The sequence below is a fragment of the Coenobita brevimanus genome, chromosome 23 (genome assembly GCF_032717465.1).
Source record: "Coenobita brevimanus isolate Jiangsu-jjx chromosome 23, ASM3271746v2, whole genome shotgun sequence".
NCBI classification, from domain to species: domain Eukaryota; kingdom Metazoa; phylum Arthropoda; class Malacostraca; order Decapoda; family Coenobitidae; genus Coenobita; species Coenobita brevimanus.
The window spans coordinates 15,546,107-15,559,328 of record NC_136976.1 but is presented as its reverse complement, the minus strand read 5'-3'; the positions used below and the strand labels follow the sequence as shown (position 1 = coordinate 15,559,328).

Genomic DNA, 13,222 nt, shown 5'->3' with positions numbered 1-13,222 from the left:
CTATTCCAGCCAACGCCCTACGAGTCTGTTCCCCTAAGAGTGCTTCAGGAGAACCTGTGAGTGTAAATTTTGTGACTGCAGTGAATTTGTATCAGCGGACGCGTTAACGATGATCCTTTTTTTTTTTTCTTGACATCTGTGACATACGCTTCACATGAACGTAGTAAAATCGCCTGTCATTGGTCGAAGTAAAGTATACAGCAATTATGTAGAAACGCAGGCATTCTAAGTTCTGGCCCGGATACGAAAATCTCTACGCCACCTATCTTGTTCATCTCAATGATCGCAATACCCTCCTCTGCCTTCGGCAGGTAGAGAGTAAAAACACTGCGTGCAGAGATGGGACCCGTTTCCTTCAGCGTTTCACCATGCAGACTTCTTCATGATTCCCTAACAAGCCCGCTTGGCGAAGCGCTGAAGAAAATGGGTCCCTTCTCTGCACTTGGTGTATTTCTGCATACTGTAATAGTCAATGCTGAATATACGAGTACTATCAGCTGTCTGTACAGTAATTAATTAGCTGGTAACAGATTGAAGCGTCCACCAAAATCAATATAGTGTACGGCATGATTTCCATTCACCCCTGCTCATCACGCTAATAACAAGGATTCCTTTTGTTGGCCACACAATTAGGAAAAGGGGAAGGGAGGAAAAAATTATAAAAAGACAGGTTCATACGCGATCCTACTGTATATTTATCTGATTTGCCTATCAAAGGTACAATTTAAGTAATTTTATGTCCACCCCACCCATAGAAGAAAGGGCTTGGTACAGACATTGTTTTTATTGTTGATGACATGCATTGTTATAGATAAACTTCTTTCTGATTCTGTGACCATCCTCGGCCCTACAGCCATCATCACCATCATCATCATCATTATCGTCATATCCTCATCATCATCATCATCATCATCATCATCATCATCATCCCAACCACTGTTACCACCTGATGAAAAATTATGCATGAGAGGCTGACAGAACATGCTATCGCCTTTTTTTTTTTCTCCTGTTATCGGTCTTCTTTTAATTTGGCCTTAAATTACCACGTCTCCATCTTGAATCCTAAGCTGTAATAAAAGAATAAGACTTCATTATAATATAGAGCCATTTTTTTATGCTGGTAATGAGCTTCGTCAATCTACGAAAGGATGAGAATTTCCGACAAGTCAACCTTCTCAGGATCCTGTGGTTCACACTTAGCTTAATAAAGTTGTCTGGCGTTAGCTGGAAAATAATACTAGAGTTATTCTGGTGATGAGAGGATGATGAGCGTATCAAAACCCTCAACTTCGTATTCTCCCTCTCGGCTGAATAAATAACTGAATGAATGAAACAATCTCACGTTAGTTGTGAGGTTGAAGTGGAAGAACCAAGGCAATGAAATATAAAAAAACAACGGCTGTGCTCCCACTGTCACTATCATCATTACAACAGCATTTGCGTATTGTTTACGTACGCCATCGATTAACCACATTGTCTACCACAACTACACCCATTACCTCAATCCCCGAAATTCCCCTCCCTCACCACCACCATCACCATTACCACCACCCACTAGTTCCCCTCACCTCCCCCACCATTTTCCTCACAATCACCATCATTACCATAAAGCAGTTTGGCTTCGCTTCCCTACTCCCCCCCCCCCAACACCTCACCACCACCATCACCACCACCCTTCACCACCAAACACTCCCTCTCACTCCTTTACCAGTTTCACCACTACCATTACGAACATTATCACCATTACCACAGTCAACAAAGCCATCACTGCAATATGACTGTTTGATGTATATTCCATCAGGTCGACTAAACACCTCTAAGAGCAATAGATGACAAATAAATGCATTTATTTGTCAACCATCGTGGCCGCATTAACTTACATTCACCGGCGCCTCCACTGCAATGGGTCGGGGTGTAGGAATTCGAAAAAAAACACCACGTAATATGATGCTCTCATATATTTTAGACCCGCAACGGTGAGGTGGCCACGAGACCTCGCTCTTAGAGGTGTTTAATCGACATTATGGTATACTTTAGAAAGCCATCACTGTTACCACCAAAAACAATACCATCATACACCACCACCACAACCACCTTAGTACCACTGTCACCACCATGAACAATACCATCAACATTACCAACACCAACACCATCAACAATATCATCATCATCACCATTAATATCACCATCACTATCAATACCATTACCATCATAGAAAACATCATCACTACCATCATTAGCACCGTCATTACCACAGTCAAAAACACCATCACCATCATCAGCAAAAACACCAACACCACCACCACCAAGAACAATACCATCATTAACACAATACCATCGACACAAGCAGCATTACCACCACAACCAACACCAATACCAGCATCATCAGCAACACCATCGCATATACCATCACCAACGCCATCACCATCACCACCACCACTACCATCACTACCATCAGCAACAACACTGTCACTACCATCATCAACACCATCATCACTGCCACCATCAACAGCACTATCACCACCACCACCATCAGCAGCTACATCATCACCACCACCACTACAGTCTCTACCACCATCGACATCGCTATCACCAACGCTATTAAAACACCTACACCGTTACCACCACCACCACCTGTCCCACCACCACTACCACGACCATCACTACCATCATTAACAACACTATCACCACCAACATCAACGGTTATCACCACTACCATCGGCAACTCCCTCACCATACCGCCAACACAATCACCAACAACAGTACCATCATCATCACCACCATTAGCACCATCACCACCATTACCGACACTATCACCATCCATCATCAAAAAATACACCATTAGATCTTCCCCCCTCAACACTTCTCATTATCAACCATAGCAAATAATCTTCCTAAGCAACACCACCACAAATTATTTCCCCTAGATAGGTAATGTGGGGTCTCAGAAACCCCAGTCCCCGAAATCTGATTTTTAAAAATATAAGCAAAAGGTCTACAGATCTGTCCGTCTCATTACCTTCCTGCCTAGTGATGCTCTTCATGGGGATGATGGGGTCATAGCTGTATCTGGCTCTGATTTTGCTCTATAGAGTTTTTGGGGTATGTTAGACCCCCAGATTACCTATAATGTAACCTAGTTGAGCCCTCTTGTGATTTTTTTTGTTTCAATTTGCTGCCTTTCTCCTTTTGTATACAGAAGGTCCCAACATCGGTCTACTGCAGACCACCCAAGGAATCATGATATTACTTTTCAATTTTGCAAGATTTAATTTTAAAATTTGCATACCTAAAATTTAATCATTTTTGTATAAACTTTGAAAAATATATATTTGTTAAATTAAACTTTATTTTTTCTGGCCCTATTTAAAGATAAGGGGTTGAATTATTTGTGTATTGAAGCATTTTGAAATATCTCAAACGGATTTTTTTTTTTTCTGTGGGGTCCGTCAGACCCCACGTTACGTAATATGTAACAATTTGAAGATTACCTATCTAGGGTCATTCGTCACCATCATCACCATCACTACAACCACCATTACCACCAGTCTCACCATTAGTTCATCACAACGCCTTCCATAATTACAACTATTAGCATGCCCAGTCACAGTCACTGTCTCTAATCAAATTAAAATCGGTGCGTGGCGTCCATCCCCTACCTTATTGACATGCATGAGTTTTACGTAAATATGCCATGTTCACGCGGCCAACGGCGAAAATAGGACCAACACGGTGTACCATGACACTCCATCAGTCTTTACACCTGGCTGTGCATTACGTCAGAAATAATTATTCTCTAAGTGGTACCAGGTGTGGCTAAATTAAATATATTCTGACCAGGAACACATTTTCGAAATTTTATGCTTACACCCAAAAATTCTTTGAAAGGCAATAGCTTGGGTGGACGATGCGCCAGTCATAACCAGTCCACACCAGTCCATTCATTCTGTTGTGTCAGAACCCAGTATGTACACCCACTTATACACGACACTCACTGATATACACATTTATTTTGGAGAACAACGTATAATCTCTGTGTGGGCTTGAGCCTGGGGCTAAACCCTCTCCCACAACACCCACGCTTAGTTCCTATTGTGCTCGTGACTGATTCGTGCTTCATTTTTGTGAACAACATAATGTGAAACTGTTCAAAAGGTGTGCAGAGAAGGAATGTAAATTTAACAAAGGCATTGGTCGTGTTCCACCCAGGTGTACACTGACAGTAGGAATGTCAGTGCAAAATAATTGTTAAGAGTTATAACCAGCGCAAATGCTAAGTTTTTCATATCATCATAAACATTCTCTTGTCAGAGAAACTGTAGTATTCTATTCAATCTTAAATCAGTGCTTAAATTTGAGTGAGAGTTGGAATAGCAGCCTGAAAATGTTAATGCTTACATTAATAACCCTCTCATGATACTTTAGTGTTCTATTGTCCTGTTCTAGATAACTTCGGTCGATTTCTTGCATCTGAGAGGGAGTCACAGTAACCAGAATATTAAATAAACAAATGCTAAGTTTCCCATATGATATTTACTTTTTTCTAACCTTCGCTCTTACATCTAGTGCGCATCCATCATTCATGGTATTCATGACAGTATAAAGAAAACACTAAAAATCATTACACTATGAATAAAAGCATTGCAAAAACATTTTCACAGCACATTACATGGGTAGCGAAAATCTTCTAGGTCCTTTTCATTACTGGCATATTTTATCCATTTCACTTTGATGTTCCCTTATAAGCTTCCCTATATCCATGTAAGTATCGACATGTTTAAATTATTAACATAAAAACGAAAGTAACTGCCATATTTAAAAATGAACTAGTAGGAACGCGGTGGAAAGGGGCTACTATACTATATGTCTTCACTACAATGGATTATTACTCTATTTATGGTTACTAGTTGCTGACAATTTTTTTTTTTTACTTTCTCTCTCTCTCTCTCTCTCTCTCTCTCTCTCTCTCTCTCTCTCTCTCTCTCTCTCTCTCTCTCTCTCTCTCTCGTGTGTGTGTGTGTGTGTGTGTGTGTGTGTGTGTGTGTGTGTGTGTGTGTGTGTGTGTGTGTGTGTGTGTGTGTGTGTGTGTGTGTGTGTGCGTGTGTGTGTGTGTGTGTGTGTGTGTGTGTGTGTGTGTGTGTGTGTGTGTGTGTGTGTGTGTGTGTGTGTGTGTGTGTGTGTGTGTGTGTGTGTGTGTGCGTGCGCGCGCGTCTGTCTGTCTGTCTGTCTGTCTGTCTACCTGTCTGTCCTTAAATCTTCATCTACGTGGATAGACAGATGCATACATATATACATGCACCCATACAGGCATGCGTAGATGAATAAATATATAAATACGTAAGTAGACAGGGAGGTAGATGAGTGGATGGATGGATGGATAACAGACGGATAAATAAATATAAAATAGATAAAAGAAGCAGACAGTGCGTGTCGAATATCAGAGTCACGCAAGCAGGCAAAACTAGTGGCACTGGAGTTTATTGCTCGAAATCATACACACGAGCCTAGTACGTCAGCGGGCTGATAGTGTTGTGACAAGGGGAACTGAGGGGTAGGGGCACAGGAGGACGATGACACAGACGGCAGGCGGAACTGTTGGTGCAGGAGTAGCGTCAATAAACCTCTGGGATAGCAATATACGGACAGGGATATAATTCAGGTCCCTTCTACTTGTTTTTTCTCTGCAAGGACATTGAAAATCAGCCTAGCGAAACTGCAGTACCCAACAGCTGATGACTTTATTTGGCGCCAGGTTAGTGTAGTCAGTGTCGTTTGCTTTATTTTAGCGGGAATGATTCTCCAAGTCCATGGAAAAAAGGCAGAAGAGATGACAGTTGCCCACTGTACAAAGACAAATGTTCGACTATTATTTACATTTCTCCTGCATTACACTTCTCTCTCCTCGCTAATGTCCCCAAGATGACATAGGTTTTAACATGTTTCTCTGTCCACAAATGATTCTCTTGGATATGATGCATTAAGAAGGAAAGTGACAGGCATGCCGTAAATAGGAAAATGACGCAGCGAAACAGTATGCAACTTTTGTCCAGGACTGTGCCGGGCTGGCTACGATCGACACAAGAATTTATTAATGAGAAAAGGAATGTAAAGAGATGTTTTTGTGTTCCACGATGGCGGGTGGCTTCTTATCTTAGTGTACCCCCGCTAAAGCCGGATGCGAATACCATGTCACCGGTGGGATTACATCTCGTTTTTTGTGTTTCGTCTGGTTCCAGAATAACCGAACACGCACGCCGGGTCGAGGACACTCTCAACCTCTTTCTGGAATCAGAGACACGAGAACTTCCGTTGCTGTATCTCTGGAGGAATGTTGTCAATTGATGTAACTTGTGTCCATTTGGTTGTAGTAGCATAATTGCACATGTCTTGTTATCAGATTGCCGTGAAATGTTCAATTTTTAAACTATGCCCACAAATGGAAATGTTACTTACTAGAAAAATGCACACTTTCGGCCCAACTTGGAACCTAAGGAGGATCCAAGTCGGATCTAAGATGCTGTAACTTCCTGGTATACAGTATTTTCGTATGTGGGTAGGCCATACTTCTTCAACGTACAAGTGTTGGTCACTAGGCCTTACGGTCATCTGTCACATTTATCTAGAAACTGAACCTTCCCCTACAACCTTATATAATTTTTCTTTTCTTCCTGTAGCCATTCTTGTAGACTCAAACTTGTCTGGACGTTAACTTGGTGGGCTGCAGGCTGAAGATACCCTTTTGCCGCAGTCCACCATCCTCCTTTCGGGGGACAGGAAGAGCTGATGGATATTTGTATAACCAGACAGGGAATCTGCTGGTTATATCAGTATCACCAAAGGAACACTTCCCCCTCCAGCACCTCTTCCTCCCCTTTAAATAAGGTGGCCTTTTCCCCTTGCTGTGTACAGGCGACGTAATTAAGTTTGGGAGAGAGTTTTCGAACCGTATAGAAATTAGGTATATCTCTGATTAGTCTTCTTAAATACAAGATGGCTTTCTGAAGCTGAATAACATAGATATGTAAGTAGTAACTCCAAGCAAAAATGTGTCACCTGTTTTAAAGTGGTTAAGGAAATTTAGCCACAGTTGAATCCTGATGGAAGCTACTTCCGCGTATCAATCAATCGCCGTGCCTCGACATCCTAGAGCCATACTGTCACTCCTGGGATCGCCCACTTGTACACACATCACACAGACACGATTCGGGTAGAGGAACAGATAAATAGTTTCTCATTTGTTTCATACCCCGCCGTCGTTCGCTTCTCCACTGGATGAATTTTTACTTTGGCAAACACATTCCACCTAACAGAAGTTTGGTAACTGATATGACTCTGCGCATATTCCGATAACGACATAAATAAGGTAACTAATGGTCTTACAAAACTCAAAGACGATAAAACTAGCAATTAGATCTCAGAAAATAAATTATGCATTTAGGAATTATGTGCACTCACGTTTTTTTCGTACCAAACCACATTTCCGTTGGTATTACATTTACCGAGATAGGAGAATTCTAGAATAGATTGATGATCGAACGGAATGAATTATGTAACTCCTTGTTTACATTTTACATCGATGGGAAGGTGGTTTTGTTGTCTGACTCTGGGTAGCGGGAAGAGACGGAGACTAAGCGAGGGAGGGAGAGAAGGGGTGAATAAATGATGGAGAGACGGCCATGAATTTAGAATATGATGACCTTGAGCCGCTCTCAACCTTAATAGAAATGTTTACGCCAACTGTGGAATGCACTTATTAGGCATGCCTCATTTATGCGGCTGTGGAGGCTAAAATTCCTGGGAAAAAAGGCAGTTACCAGAAAGTGCTTGGCAAATACTAAATGATATACTATAATATCACACTTCTCGTGCCATCAGGCTTACTATTTTCATTCCATGCAACGGTTGTGACCAAGTTTACGGACAATCTGTGGAATTTACTGGTGGACAGCGGCAATCTCAGAGGTGTGGAATGCTTCAGAAATCTTTTAAGAATACAGCCGACAATTTCACCCATCGCTACCTCGAAGGTTGAGAGGCTCCTTGGATGGGAAAGTCTGAAATCGAGCAGGTGATTCGGGAGGGGATAGTGTTGTGGGTGAGTGCAGACTAGATGACACACAAATGGTCTCTCCGTCAATTTTAGGTTATTTCTGACATATTTTGTAATGAGGTACGTATTGTATTACTGTATACAAAAGTTCTTCAACAATTCCCACTCAGCAGTGTGTCATGCCCTACAATTTATTCATTCTCTCTGAGCTCCAGAGAGTATCCATTCCTTACATTTTACTCTTTCTTTCCAAGCGCCGAAGAGTATCCTCTTTACATTTTATTCATTCTTTCAGAGCGCCGGAGAGTATCCTTTCTTCCCATACATTCCTCAGTATGCTTCAAATTGCTACTACACAGAAATGTTCCATGCAACACCTGTCGCAAGAACCGCTTGGGAAAGATAGGTGAACTCTGATCGTCATAATATACATAAGCCATGGATCCACTGACTACCGCAACCAGATATTCATCATAATGTCCCTAGTGATCTAGTGGTTAACAAGGCCCAGTCGGACTACTGGTCTTATAGCTCACTTGGTAAGCTGCTGTACTCACGCAGTTGCAAGAATGGTTCGAATCATCGCAATATTATTCCATTATGTACCCAACGGCCATACCACGTTGAGTACACCGCTTCCCGTCCGATCAGCGAAGTTAAGCAACGTTGGGTCTGGTTAGTACTTGGATGGGTGACCGCCTGGGAACACCAGATGCTGTTGGCTCGTTCTCCCTACGTGTCAAGTGGGGTTGGTGGAGGATTAGTGCCCCTCCCTGTAAAACAATTAACTCTCTTAAGCCCTTGGCCACCCCGTTTGGGATACATTGCGTCTGGCAATGATGATGATGATCCCCTGCATGTTACTGGATTTTTTTTTTTTCCCCCGCTTTGCGGAAAGCCATATGGTTCCAGTCGGCTGATTATACTCTAAAATCGCCTGAGGTGAAAAACTGGGATTTTTCCCGGGTATTCCGGATATCACTTAATTTTCTACGTACGATTAAACCCCGAGCCACCAAACTTGGTGGACTTATGGACTGAGATGGCCTAAGGTGACATAACCTTGACCTTGCCTGGGGTAAAAAAAAAAAAAAAACTGTGACTTTCCCGGATATTCCAGATGTCTCTTAATTTTCTATGAAGGATTAAAGCTAGAACCAACAAACTTGGTGGACTTAAAGACTGTGATGACCTAAGGTGACATGCACATGATCAGAGACCTTGACCTCAAGGCCACTTTATAGCTCAGCTTCTAGTAAGCAATGGCTGTGTGAAGTTTTTCCATATCAAAATTGTCTTTGGACAATTTTACGGTGATACAGCTATTATTATTATTATTATTATTATTATTATTATTATTATTATCATTATTATTAATTACATTTATTATCATTAAATCCTCCCTCGCGGACAGAGAAGTTCTTTTGAGCGGCATGCACGCGCCCGCGCGTGCGTGCGTGCGTGCGTGCGTGCGTGCGCGTGCGTGTGTGTGTGTGTGTGTGTGTGTGTGTGTGTGTGTGTGTGTGTGTGTGTAAAAACTTGTTGAGTCATCCTGCTGGCGGAGCTTAGGCAAATGATGCAGCACCTCGGACTGGCTGATCATAGAGGGATAGGAGCCAGGGAATGTGACATTGCGGGTACTGCTACATGCCAATGGTTGCGTAGGAGTGTGAGCGAAGATTAAGAGAATGAATTTGGTACCTTCCATTGGCTAACAGCTTAAAGAGAGGAGACTGAGCAGGGCACTTTTTCGAGTTGACACTGACTAACCCTCTTCTTCCCCATCCCAGCCGTCACTGAAAGTCATTACAACCCCTGCAAGCTGACTCTGGGCAGCCAACTCCTACTAAACCTGAAAGCCAACTCAACCCCGTAGCGTTTCTTTACCAAGAGATAGAGCTGCGAGTGTGAACGGGTGGATGGGTACCAGTAAGCTCTTAAGAGTGGTTTCCAGTGCCGGTGTATCATTAAATCGTGAGGACCTTGAAAACCTGAGGACGAGGGCACCAGGCACACCCCAAAAATTCTCTTCTCGGCTAATTTTCACCATTCATAAGTGTATTCATCGCCATAAAACCTACATCATCGTCTTTGCCGATGTTTTTTCCAGCTGATAAGCATGAAACAAAGGGGGAATAATCAAATACTAGCACCTTAAGGCGAGGAAAATATATACTCACGCACAGTTAAATGAATTCCCAACGTCACCCTTTTTTTCATGCTTATCAGCTGGAAAAAACATCGACAAAGACCATGATGTAGGTTTTATGGAGATGAACACACTTATGAATGGTGAAAATTAGCCGAGAAGAGAGTTTCTGGGGTGTGCCTGGTGCCCTCGTCCTCAGGTTTCCACGGTCCTCACGATTTAATGATACACCGGAGATGGGCCTATGTTGTTGGCGTGTTTTTGACAAGTCATTATTCTCCCGACGGACTACCCATATCGCATATCCTAATGGAAATCAGTATTTAACTAAAAATAATTGATAAATATCTCTCTGTTCATGATGAGTAAAATATAATCTTGATAGAAATTATTATTCAGCTGTCAAATGTAGTAAATTAATCTGCTGACGCGAGCAGAGAGTGTCCCCTTCTTCATCACTGTTATAGCACAGTTCATAAAGGAAGCTGTTTTTCTACAGACACAAAAAATTTAAAAAATAATAATAATCCATACACCTGATTACAGGTGTCTTCCATTCATAAAAAAATCTGTATCAGTTGGATCTGAACAGCCGTAGGTTGAAGTTTACGGGTAAATCACTCTGGATAAGCGAGTTCCAAAGAGATACAGTTCGGGGAATTAAAGAATTCTGATAGGCAGAAGTTCTGCAATATGGCAGTGTGACAGTCCAGTCATAAGCTCTACCAATCCCCGTGTAGCGCGGGAGAAGCCATGGAGAGGTGGCACAATTATGGATTCCACTTTCGTCTGAGCATTTGTCATAAAAGAATCTGTAAAATAATGCAAGGGAGGCAACATTCTTCTTACTTGAAGGGGAGGTAGTTCATTTGTAATAGCAGGGTTATTAATAATTCTAACAGCCTTGTTCTGAATTCTGTCTAGTTGCTTTAGTGCAACCTCTCCACAAGAGTGAGCAATATTCCAGCTGAAAGGCACATGACTTGTAAATTATAGCTTGCTGCTCGTCAGTGAAGAAGCAAAACTAACTTAATATAAACTAACGAAACACCCAGACCCATACTCCACCACACGGTAAGTTTTCTGTCACCAAAATAGCATTTACTTTATCCACTCTATAATAAAACTGTACCGTAATAATGTGAACAGCTTAATCAATCTAAATTTAATCCTAAACCAGTCGTATATTAGGTTTTGAAGAAAATTATGTGGTGATAGCAAAAAAAATCAAGGTACTCGAAATGAGGATGTTTAATAAAATCTTCTGGAGAAAACGACTGAAATAAAACATTGCTTCATCCTACTGTCAGTTCCCCTAACAACCTCTCTATTGTCAAAAGTTTTCCCCCAGCAAATTGCCCTAGATGTCCACCAAAAAGGGACTCCATCCTCTTTTCTCATTCTGTGCTGCCCTTCTTCTTTATTTACAGTATTTTTTTTCTTTTCGTGCATCCTCTCTGACCCCAGCTCCTTCTCTTTCACACCTCTTTCACTACTAGCTCTCTTCCTTCACCGGTTTTCTTCTGATGTCAAGTTTGTCCCGTCCCCTCTCTCTCTCTCTCTCTCTCTCTCTCTCTCTCTCTCTCTCTCTCTCTCTCTCTCTCTCTCTCTAATTACTGAACTTTTCTTCCTTTCGTCTCCTTCTTTCCCTCTTCATGTATATTCTTAAAACACTTACCCTCATTCCTACCTCGTCCTTCCACCCTCGTTAATGCTGCCCAAAATCTTTATTGCATTATCCTTATTTATTGACTAATTAGGCGGTGTAGGTGACCCTTTGGATGTTAATTATAAAGTTGGGCTTAATGGAGGAGGCTCGGGAAAATGAATTAGGAGAGGGCTGGGGAAGGAATGGCGTAGTGGGGGAGATAATAAAGTAATGGGGACTTAAAAGTTACGGGAATGAACTGGGGTTAACTTGGAAAGGAGGCTTGGAAAGGGATAAGGTTCTGTTAGAGGAAGCTGAGGATATTAAGGAAAGAGATAGATGAGAATGTACGGTAACTGATTCGGCATGAAACACTGTGGTGGTTGGAGAAGCAGCTGGAGAAAGGAATGCCCTAGTAGGGGAAAGGAAATAAAACAGACGTAGAAAAGGATGAAATCAAAGGTGAATCTAGTGAAGAGAAAACTGAATGTGGCTGAAAGACAACTGGGGAAAGAAATTAGGTGGTAGTATTGTAACTCCAGTTCATCTGAGGGCGAACACAGTGCATTCTGAAACTGCGTTTCTCCATTGTAGCACGCCTCTCATGGGGGATAGGGAAGGAGGTAAAGGACGTTTGCATAATTGGGCAGCATAGACGCGTGATTTTAGTGGTGCCACCTCCTTAAGGGGTAGCTGGGAGGAGTAAGGTAGTTAGAAACATCGTTGCAAGTGAGGGGTATCTAAAAGGGAATAGTTGATTCAGTGTTGGTTGAGTGAACGTTGTTGGGGAGATGGGGAATGTGTGGGGTTGTGACTTGTGAGGGAAAGAGGACCAGATTTTTGGAGCAAGAAATAGGATGAAGAGGTAAATGATGTAGTGCAAAAAATGTCTTGGGATTGCTAGAGGTTTCATCATATAGATGATGAAAGAAACAGGGTAGTGGAGGAGAGGGATAGGATTTTAAGAAAAATAGAAGAAACTGATAGGGATCTTGTGCAGAGATGAGTCTGGCAGTGGGTTGCTACCTATAGGAGAAAAAGATGAAGCTATGGAAGAAAAAGAACAATATTTTTGGAGAATGGAATATGAAACTGAAGGAAATGGGATAGTGAGAAACTGAAGTAGGTGTTGGTTGGTAAAAGTAAAAAGTACTGAGGAATGATTACAGGTTTGCTGTGGAAGGGGATAAGGCAACGGGGAATGGAGTGGAGGCTAAAGGGATATGTTGGGGGAAAGAATTGGGGTTGGCTGGAAAGGGAGTTGTTAGGCGTTGGGGAATATGCGGGGCAGTGGTGGGAAAGACTAATATTCTGGAGAATGAAACAGGATAGTGAAGGGAATGGGATGGTGGAGAAATGACACAGATAAGAAAGA

The 13,222-nt window shown here is 42.1% G+C and overlaps 1 non-coding gene across 1 annotated transcript; it reads left to right on the top strand.

Moving 5' to 3' along the window:
* The first annotated feature begins 8,655 nt into the window (after positions 1-8,655).
* On the top strand, positions 8,656-8,774 carry LOC145393199 (5S ribosomal RNA). The gene has a single exon (XR_013896155.1). It is a non-coding gene; the product is annotated as a 5S ribosomal RNA (ribosomal RNA).
* Positions 8,775-13,222: the final 4,448 nt, after the last annotated feature.